The sequence below is a fragment of the Budorcas taxicolor genome, chromosome 22 (assembly GCF_023091745.1).
Source record: "Budorcas taxicolor isolate Tak-1 chromosome 22, Takin1.1, whole genome shotgun sequence".
NCBI classification, from domain to species: domain Eukaryota; kingdom Metazoa; phylum Chordata; class Mammalia; order Artiodactyla; family Bovidae; genus Budorcas; species Budorcas taxicolor.
In genome coordinates, this window is record NC_068931.1 from 44,365,061 (window position 1) to 44,375,937 (window position 10,877).

Genomic DNA, 10,877 nt, shown 5'->3' on the forward strand with positions numbered 1-10,877 from the left:
TTGCTCTCTTTGTTGCAAACCTGTATATAGCCTGACTTCCCTTCCTGTCTCCTTGGAGCAGTTTTCTCAGAATTACTGAGATGCTGTCTCCTGGGCTCAGAGTCCTAAATATTCCCACCAAATAAAATAACTCTACTTTCAGGTTCTGACTATATTTTTTAGTCAACATCATATTAAAAGAAACACTGAGATATTAAAAATTTGAGGAGTTTATTTGAGCAAAAATTCCTTTTAATCAGGCAGCATACCATCTAGCAGATAGATTAGAGTTCTGAGGACTTTTATAGGCAGAAGGAAGCAGGGTTATAACAAGGGCTATGAAAAAAGAAATGCAAAAAGGCAAAATGACTGTCTGAGGAGGCCTTACAAATAACTGAGAAAGGAAGAGAAGCTAAAGGCAAAGAAGAAAAGGAAAGATATACCCATTTGAATGCAGAGTTCCAAAGAATAGCAAGAAGAGATAAAGCCTTCCTTAATGATAAATGCAAAGAAATAGAGGAAAACAATAGAATGGGAAAGACTAGAGATCTCTTCACGAAAATTAGAGATACCAAGGGAATATTTCATGCAAAGATGGGCACAATGAAAGACCGAAATGGTATGGGTCTAACAGAAGCAGAAGATATTAAGATGAGGTGGCAAGAATACACAGAAGAACTATACAAAAAATCTTCATGACCCAGATAACCACGATGGTGTGATCACTCTCCTAGAGCCAGACATCCTGGAATGCGAAGTCAAGTGGGCCTTAGGAAACGTCTCTACGAACAAAGCAGGTGGAGATGATGGAATTCCAGTTGAGCTGTTTCAGATCCTAAAAGCTGATGCTGTGAAAGTGCTGCACTCAATATGCCAGCAAATTTGGAAAACTCAGCAGTGGCCACAGGCCTGGAAAAGGTCAGTTTTCATTCCAATCCCAAAGAAGGTCAGTGCCAAAGAATGTTCAAACTACCGCACAGTTACACTCATCTCATACATTAGCAAAGTAATTCTCAAAATTCTCCAAGCCAGGCTTCAACAGTACTTGAACCATGAACTTCCAGATGTTCAAGCTGGATTTAGAAAAGGCAGAGGAACAAGAGATCAAATTGCCAACATCTGTTGGATCATCGAAAAAGCAAGAGAGTTCCAGAAAAACATCTATTTCTGCTTCATTGACTACATTAAAGCCTTTGACTGTGTAGGTCATGACAAACTGTGGAAAATTCTTAAAGAGATGCAAATACCAGACCACTTTACTTGCCTCCTGAGAAATCTGTATGCAGGTCAAGAAGCAACAGTTAGAAATGGACATGAAACAACAGACTGGTTCTAAATTGGGAAAGGAGTACATCAAGGCTGTATATTGTCACCCTGCTTATTTAACTTCTATGCAGAGTACATCATGAGAAATGCCAGGCTGGAAGAAGCACAAGCTGGAATCAAGAATGCCAGGAAAAATATCAATAACCTCAGATATGCAGATGACACCACCCTTATGGCAGTGAAGAACTAAAGAGCCTCTGGATGAAAGTGAAAGAGGAGAGTGAAAAAGTTGGCCTAAAGCTCAACATTCAGAAAACTAAGATCATGGCATCTGGTTCCATCACTTCATGGCAAATAGATGGGGAAACAATGGAAACAGTGACAGACTTTATTTTTGGTGGCTCCAAAATCACTGCAGATGGTGACTGCAGCTACGAAATTAAAAGATGTTTGCTCCTTGGAAGAAAACCTATTACCAACCTAGATAGCATGTTAAAAAGCAGAGACATTACTTTGTCGACAAAGGTCTGTCTGTCAAAGCTATGGTTTTTCCAGTAGTCATGTATGGATGTGAGAGTTGGTATATAAAGAAATATGAGTGCAGAAAAATGATGCTTTTGAACTGTGGTTTTGGAGAAGACACTTGACAGTCCCTTGGACTGCAAGGAGATCAAGCCAGTCTATCCTAAAGGAAATCAGTCCTGAATATTCATTGGAAGGACTGATGCTGAAGCTGAAACTCCAATCCTTTGGCCACCTGATGGGACGAGCTGACTCACTGAAAAAGACCCTGATGCTGGGAAAGATTGAAGGCAGGAGGAGAAGGGGACAACAGAGGATGAGATGGTTGGATGGCATCACTGACTCGACGGACATAATTTTAAGCAGGCTCTGAGGGTTGGTAATGGACAGGGATGTCTGGTGTGCTGCAGTCCATGGGGTCTCAAAAAGCTGGACTCTATTGAATGACTGAACTGAACTGATGAAAAAAGTGAAAGTGTTAAATTGCGTAGTCATGTCTGATTCTCTGCAACACTGGACTGTAGCCTGGCCAGGCTCCTCTGTTCATGGAATTCTCCAGGGAAGAATACTGGTGTGGGTAGCCATTCCTTTCTGCAGGGAACCTTCCCAAACTAGGGATCAAACCCAGGTCTCCTGCATTGCAGGCAGATTCTTTACTATCTGAGCCACAAGTGAAGGCCATAATAAGAGCTATCAAGACCAAAAAAAAAAAAAAAAAAAAAAAAAGTGGGTTGATTATTGCACGCGTACTGTCTTTAGGGGATGGCAGGAATCTATCAGACAAATATATAACTAGTGCTGATCAGGTGATTCTTCCTGATGGTTTAAGAGTCCATTTCTGGGAGATCCGAAATAGTAAATAATTTTGTATTTTTTGATGAGATTTAGCGTATACAACCCCATTTGGGGCCTGCTATCTTGTTTATGAACAGTCTCAATTTCATATTTAACTGGGTAGCCCATATTTTAGATAACTCTTGCAGCAGAGAGAAACGTCACATTCCAGGACATGCTCTAGTCCCTGAGACAAGTTGTCAAGTGAGGGACCTTGGCTTCACACAGGAAAAAATTTCAAGAGCAACCAAGGTAAAGTGAAAGCAAATATAGTTAGGGAGATATAAGCAGAATGTGGTTGCTTCAGAAAGGGAGAGTGGCCACAGGGTGTGGGAGTGGTTAGTTTTTATGGTTGGGTAATTTGAGCGGCAGGAATAGAGTATTTCAATCAAGGGGTGGGGATTTCTAGGAATTGGGCTCCTGCCCGCTTTTTGGTCTTTTCTGGTAATCTTTGGAACTGTCATAGCATGAGTGGTGGTGACTTTTAGTGTTATAGTGATCTTTTGCAAAAGTTTCACATTTGTCTGAAGTTCAAAGGATTTGTTAACAAAGTAAGCCACTTATTCTATACAAATAAATAATACCAATATTTCTTAGAGAATTTTCTAACTTACTTTCAATATACTAAGATTAAAAGTAAAGAGAAATAGAAACAGCAAAGGATACATCACCAAATTGGGTTCTGAGCAACATCCAGACTCAAACAGCCCTGGGAAGTCCCTTGACATAGCACATCTGGAGTTGTAATTGGCAAAAGGTCCCAGGCAGTGCATCTGCTTCGTGGTAAGACTTCAGAAACTGCAGTTCCCACCTAGGAAGCAAATGATATCATTGTCAATCTATGAGCGCACTGTAGCTCTGGTTTCATGTTAATGAAGTTTATTTTATCTTGTAAAGCTTGGAATGTTGTTAAGCCTGGAGTTTGGTAGGCCAGACCCTCTCCAGGGCCTCAACAATTTCAAGATTTGTCCGTATCTTATCTATGGTATTGCAAGACTTGCACTCACAGCAGATGGCCAGGGCAGTGTCCAGGCAGGTTAGAAGCAAGGTCAGAGGCCTACTCTGCTTTGTCTCTGAAGCCTAAATAGGACTATTTAATTTCCCTAACAAATGAAGATATAATGAGCTAATGGCCAAGCCATTCTTGATGCCATCTTGATTTTAGCTGATTCCAGTTGGTTTTTGGTACATCCTGATTATTTTACAACAGCTGTATCCCCTACTCATTATTTTAATAGTTGTACCCTGCCTCCTTCCTTCCTGTCTCATAGCAACCTTATATGTAGCCATTCAGAGTTAGTTGGTTACTGTTTTTTTGCAATCAAAATACTCCTAAAATGGAATCATTGCAGTTATGAGAAGTGATGGCATTCCTGAGGAAGGAAATAAGACAAGTATGAGAATTAAGTCTCAGAGGAGATTCATAATCAATTCTGTAATCTCCTAATTTACTGACCTCCCAAAGTATTAGAATGTCTATTCTTGGTCAATAATTACCTCTTCAATTAAAAAAAAAACTGCTTATTTTCATATAACTTATATGATTTTGATATCATTCATCAAAACCAAAGACTTTGATAGCAAAGACCATGTCATTTGTGTGTGTATTTCCCATGACCCTGGAGACTCAGATAGTAAAGAATCTGCCTGCAATGCAGAAGACCTGGATTCGATCCCTGGGTTGGGAAGATCCCCTGGAGAAGGCAATCCATTCCAGTATTCTTGCCTGGAGAACTCTATGGACAAAGGAGCCTGATGGGCTGAAGTCCATGGGGTCACAGAGAGTTGGACATGACTAAGCAACTCACACTTTCACTTTCTTTCACTTTCCCACAGCACCTCAGACCTTGCCACACAATCAACACTAAATAAATATTAGTGAGATTGAAAATTTCAGTATATGATTATAGGCATAATTAGCTCTCTCTCTTTTTTTTTCCACATTGGTTTTTGCTCCTTATGCCCTAAATTACAGTTAGGATTCTTTGAAAGTTGAGAAGGCTTAGAGAACCTCACAATTTTATATTAGCTTTAACATGAAGAGGAAGAATAAGGCTGAGGAATGGTGGGAAATAAAAACCCAAAGAAAAACCTGAAAGAAAGCTCAACATTTCCACTAAACATTTCAAGCTCTCCCACTTCAGCCTCTGCAGGCATCAATTACATTCCAAAGGAAAATGTTTTACAATTGTAATTACCCATAATAGAAGGAATGTATTTTTCCTTCATTCTACTCCCATGGCAAGTCAATTTAATTTTTAAATACAAGAGACATAATTGATTTTAGCCCTGGATTAGCACTGCAAATGATCTATATGTGTTCTCACTAATGGAACAAGAGAGTTGGTCCTCCTTGGAGACATTTACCCAAACCTGTTCAAGCAACAATTACTAGAGTCTGACAGGTTGGTGTGCAAGGAGAAGGGTGCATGAGGGAAACAATCTACTGATTAACAACTGAGCAAAATAATGAATATTATACTCTTCCCAGTTAATTATGGATTCAGCACAAATATATTATCCTTTTATAGAGGCCAAAAAGCGATAAGCCTGCCTGGAGGAACCTTGTCCTGTTCACTAGAAAATGAGTTTCTCTGAGGGTTTTAGGGTAAACCTATTTCTAAATAGGGCTCTCTTGAAAGGGAATGGAGAGGAGGTGTACTCATTTTCTCCAGACTTATCTGTTATCTGGCAATTGGTTTTCCTTTGGCTCCTCTACTAGACTACCACACAGTATTATGGAATAGGAATAACTCAAGGCAAAGTTATGAAATAAGTAGTTTATACTCTGCCATTTTGAAACAGGAGGCAGGGGGGCAGGGTGCAACCTTTAAAAAAATGACATAGCCATAGTATGATATAACAAAAACTGATTAGAACCAACTGGGTCCAAGATGTCAGTGGACCTTGAGCCTCATTATATGCTTATTGTGATACATTAGCATGTATTTAACAAGAGGAATTAAAGAGCCTCTTGATGAAAGTGAAAGAGGAGAGTGAAAAACCTGGCTCAAAACTCAACATTCAAAAAACTAAGATGATGGCATCCAGTCCCAACACTTCATGGCAAAAAATGGGGAAACAATGGAAACAGTGACAGACTTTATTTTCTTGGGCTCTAAAATCATGACAGGTATTGACTGCAGCCATGAAATTAAAGGATGCTTGCTCCTTGGAGGAAAAGCTGTGACTAACCTAGACAGTATATTAAAAAGCAGAGACATTACTTTGCCAACAAAGGTCCGTCTAGTCAAAGCTATGGTTTTTCCAGTGGTTATGTATGGATGTGAGAGTTGGACCATAAAGAAAGCTGAAAGTGAAAGTCGCTCAGTCATGTCTGACTCTTTGTGACCTCATGGACTATGTAGTCCATGGAATTCTCCAGGCCAGAATACTGGAGGTCTCCCACATTGTGCGCAGATTCTTTACCAGCTGAGACACAGGGGAAGCCCAAGAGTACTGGAATGGGTAGCCTATCTCTCCTCTAGTAGATCTTCCCAACTCGGGAGTTGAACTGGGGTCTCCTGCACTGCAAGTGGATTCTTTACCAACTGAGCTATCAGGGAAGCCCAAATTTATAAACCTCCCTTGTCCATGGAATTCTCCAGCCCAGAATACTGGAGTGGGTAGCCATTCCCTTCTCCAGGGGATCTTCTCAATCCAGGGATCAAACCCAGGTCTCCCGCTTTGCAGACTGATTCTTTACCACTGAGTCACTAGGGAAGCCCAAAGAAAGTTGAATGCCAAAGAACTGAAGTTTTTGAAATGTGGTTTGGAAAAGACTCTTGAGAGTCCCTTGGACTGCAAGGAGATCCAACCAGTCAATCCTAAAGGAAATCAGTCCTGACTATTCATTGGAAGGACTGATGCTGAAGTTGAAGCTCCAATGCTTGGCCACCTGATGTGAAGAACCTGACCCTGATGCTGGGAAACATTGAAGGCAGGAGGACAAGGGGCCAACAGAGGATGAGATTGTTAGATGGTATCACTGACTCGATGGACATAAGTTTGAGTAAGCTCCAGGAGTTGGTGAGGGACTGGGAAGCATGGTGTGCTGCAGTCCATGGGGTTGCAAAGAGTAGGACACGACTGAACGACTGAACTGAACTGACCAGCACAGTGACTGTTCTGAGGCTAACCATAAAAGGCCAAATCGTGGGCTGTGGCCCAATTCCTTGAAATCCCTGTCCCTTCCCTGAAATTATTGAAATAATCCTCCACTCATTGGCCTTTGAAATCATCCAGTCCTTAAAAACTAACCATTTTGAGGCCTGTCACTTTCTGAAATGGCCCACGTCTGTCTGTGGATTGTGTTCCTCTCTAAATAAATCTACGTCTTACCTATCACTTCTTATCTCACTGAATTCTTTCTGCAATGAGACATAAAGAACTTGAGCTTCATTAGGTCCTGAGACCAGGTGTGTGATCTCAGTTAAAAGACCATGGGTTCAAGTCCCCAATCTAGGTTCCTGCCAGGTTTGAGTCCTGAGTTGCACAGTTTCAATTTCACCATCAAAATCTGCCTTTAAGCACAACATCACAGTCCAATTATCAACTAATCCTCCTGAAATAGGTTTAGTAACTGGGATATTAGCTTCTAAGACCATAGTTCTCAGGTGTATTTTCATTTTAATCAAGGATTCTAGAGAGGCAGACTTGGCACAGATCTATTACTGGAAGGTCAACGTAGAGACGTAAGTTCTTGTCCATATCCTTCCATTTGCCAGCTAGGCAATTTCCAATCTGTAAAATAGGATTATATCTACCTTAGGAAATTATTGTAATAAGTAAATTATATGATATATTATGAAATTCACTAGCATGGTGCTCAACACATTTGATTGTGTCTCAAAGCTGTCCAGGTGTGGGAGGTCCATCAAATCACCAAGTCATGCATCTACTATGATGCTGTGTGACCCTGGAAAAGTTACTTCACTTCTTAGGGCTTTCAGTTCAGTTCAGTCTCTGACTCTGCGACTCCATGAATCACAGCACGCCAGGCCTCCCTGTCTATCACCAACTCCCGGACTTTACCCAGACTCATGTCCATTGAGTCGGTGATGCCATCCAGCCATCTCATCCTCTGTCATCCCCTTCTCCTCCTGCCCCCAATCCCTCCCAGCATCAGAGTCTTTTCCAGTGAGTCAACTCTTCGCATGAGGTGGCCAAAGTACTGGAGTTTCAGCTTTAGCATCATTCCTTCCAAAGAAAACCCAGGGCTGATCTCCTTTAGAATGGACTGGTTGGATCTCCTTGCAGTCCAAGGGACTCTCAAGAGTCTTTAGTTGCATTGTTTTTAAAAGAAGAATGCTTATCTCTATGATATCTAATATCATTCTCCTTTATAAAGTTTTAAGATCTCATTTTTGCAAAGTAGTAGAATGCTCCTTCAGTTCAGTTCAGTTGCTCAGTTGTATCCGACGCTGCAACCCCATGAATTGCAGCACGCCAGGCCTCCCTGTCCATCACCAACTCTTGGAGTTTACCCAGACTCATGTCCATTGAGTTGGTGATGCCATCCAGCCATCTCATCCTTTGTCATCCCCTTCTCCTCCTGCCCTCAATCCCTCCCAGCATCAGGGTCTTTTCCAGTGAGTCAACTCTTCACACATGGTGGCCAAAGTATTGGAGTTTTAGCCTCAGCATCAGTACTTCCAATGAACACCCAGGAGTGATCTCCTTTAGGATGGATTGGCTGGATCTCCTTGCAGTCCAAGGGACACTCAAGAGTCTTCAACACCACAACACAAACAAATGAGGACATGCAAGTGTAAAGAGCCAGCCCTTCAGTCATGAATGTAGTCAGCCTTTCAAAGCATTTATCCAAATATGACTAAGCTCTGGAATACAGGCTGTGTCAGGGATCAGGGGATCGGAGTTGACAGTTAGAAATAGTGTAAGTTGGTATGTTTTCCTGTGGGAAAATGGAGCAAGAACTGAAGCAGCAATAAACTCTCAAATCCAGTTGGCTAGAAAACTATTTTTTAAGTCTGCCTCTATTGTAATGTTCAATAGCCCAAGCCCCTGATGGCTTGGAATATATAGTAAAAGCTCACAACCAGTTGAATTTTCACCTGTGATGTCTCACATACCCTGATGATTTTACGTCACTCAATGTATCATTCTGAGAAACAGAAAGAATGTTAGTTTGTGTGTGTACATGTGTACATTTGTCTTATGTTTGTGTGCATGGCCATGTGTCTGTGTCTGCATGTGTGTGTGTCTACCTATTGTGTCTATTTGTATTTCATGATAGACTAGTCTCTGGTAAATGTAGAAATCATGTAGTTTGTCTTTAATAATATTGGAAGTGCAATATATAGAAAATTGTTTTCCTAAGAAACTGCTGGAGCATATATTTCATTGACTCACTAAATGGCTTATGAGTGTTCCGACATACCTTTAATGCTCAAACTCAAGCATCCAGGAACAAGAGTTACAGATGGCAGTGAGGCAGGCCAATGGAACTTACTCCAACCACTAGGGCAATTGAGATGCCATGTAAAAAACAATTGTCATTCCAATAAACCAGATATTGAAGGACCAGATCCTTCAATATCAACTGACTAGTACAAAAATCCATTACTATGTGTCTTTTTTATGAGGGTGTGTATGCCTATGGGCATACATATTTTATTCATACATACATATTTTACTCTTTATAATATATACAAATGTTTCTATATGTAATCAGTTCATATATCCATTTCTACCTTTTCTTTTTCATTGACATATTGATGAGGTACAATATTGTGTTAGTTTCAGATGTACTACCACATAGTGTTTTGACATTTGCTTATGAAATGACCACTACCACATGTCGAGTAACTATCTGACCCCATATGAAGTTATTACACTATTAACTATATTCTTTAAACTATACATTATATCCCTGAAAATTATTTATTATTTAACTAGAGGTTTGAACCTCTTAACCCCTTCCCCTATGTTGCCCACCATCTCCATCTCCATCTCTCCTCTGGCAACCACCAATTTGTTCTCTGTATCTATGAGTTTGTATTTTGTTTTGTTGGGATTTCTTTGTTTTTTTAGATCCTACCTGTAAGTGAGGTCATGGGTATGTGTCTTTCTCTGACTGAAATATTTCACTTGGCCTGATATACTCTAGATATACCCATGTGATCAAATGGCAAGATTTCATATTCTTATGTAGCATTCTATTATATATATATATAATATGTATATATATGTATATCATCTTTATCTATTCATCTATTAATTAAAGCAACATAAGATGCTTCTATATGTGGCCTATTGTAAATAATGCAATAATGAATATTTTCGTGCATCTGTCTTCTCGAATTAGTGTTTTTGTTTTCTTTGGATAAATAACAAGAAGTGAAATTGTTAGTTCATTTGTCAGTTACTCAGTCATGTCCAACTCTTTGCGACTCCATGGACTGTAGCCTGCCAGGCTCCTCTGTCCATGGAATTCTCCAGGCAAGAATACTGGAGTGGGTAGCTATTCCCTTCTCCAAGGTATCTTTCTGACCCAGAGATTGAACCCAGGTCTAGTATGCTGCAGGCAGATTCTTTACTTCCTGAGCCACTAGGCAAGCCCTATCAGTTCATATGGCAGTTTTATTTTTAATTTTTTGATGAAACTTCTTGATGTTTTTTTATAGTGGCTGACCGATCTACAATCCTAACAGTGTACAGAGGTTGCCTTTTTCCCTCCACATTCTCTCTGACACTTGTGGTCTCTTGTCTTTTTGATGATAGCCATTCTGACAGGTGTGAGGTGGTATCTCATGCTTTTGATTTGCATGATCTTAAGGAATAGTGAGTCTGAGTGAACTCCGGGAGTTGGTGATGGACAGGGAGGCCTGGCGTGCTGCGATTCATGGGGTCGCAAAGAGTCGGACATGACTGAGCAACTGAACTGAACTGAAGGAATAGTGATGTTAAACATATTTACATGTGCTTGTGGGCCATAATTGTGCCTTCTTTGGAAAAAAATGTCTATTCAATTCTCATTTTTTAATCAGGTTTTTTGATGTGATATATGAGTTCTTTTTATATTTTGAGTATTAACTACTTATCAGATAGCTCATTTGCAAATATCATCTTCCTTTTTGTTTTGTTGATAGTTTCCTTTGTTGTGCAAAAGGTTTTTAGTTTGATGCAGTCGCATTTGTTTACATCTGCTTCTGTTTCCCTTGTTTGAGGAGAGTTTTATAGTTTCAGGTCCTATTTTTGGGTTTTAAGTTTTAGGTCCTACTTTTACTTTAATCCATGTTGAGTTTATTTTGTGT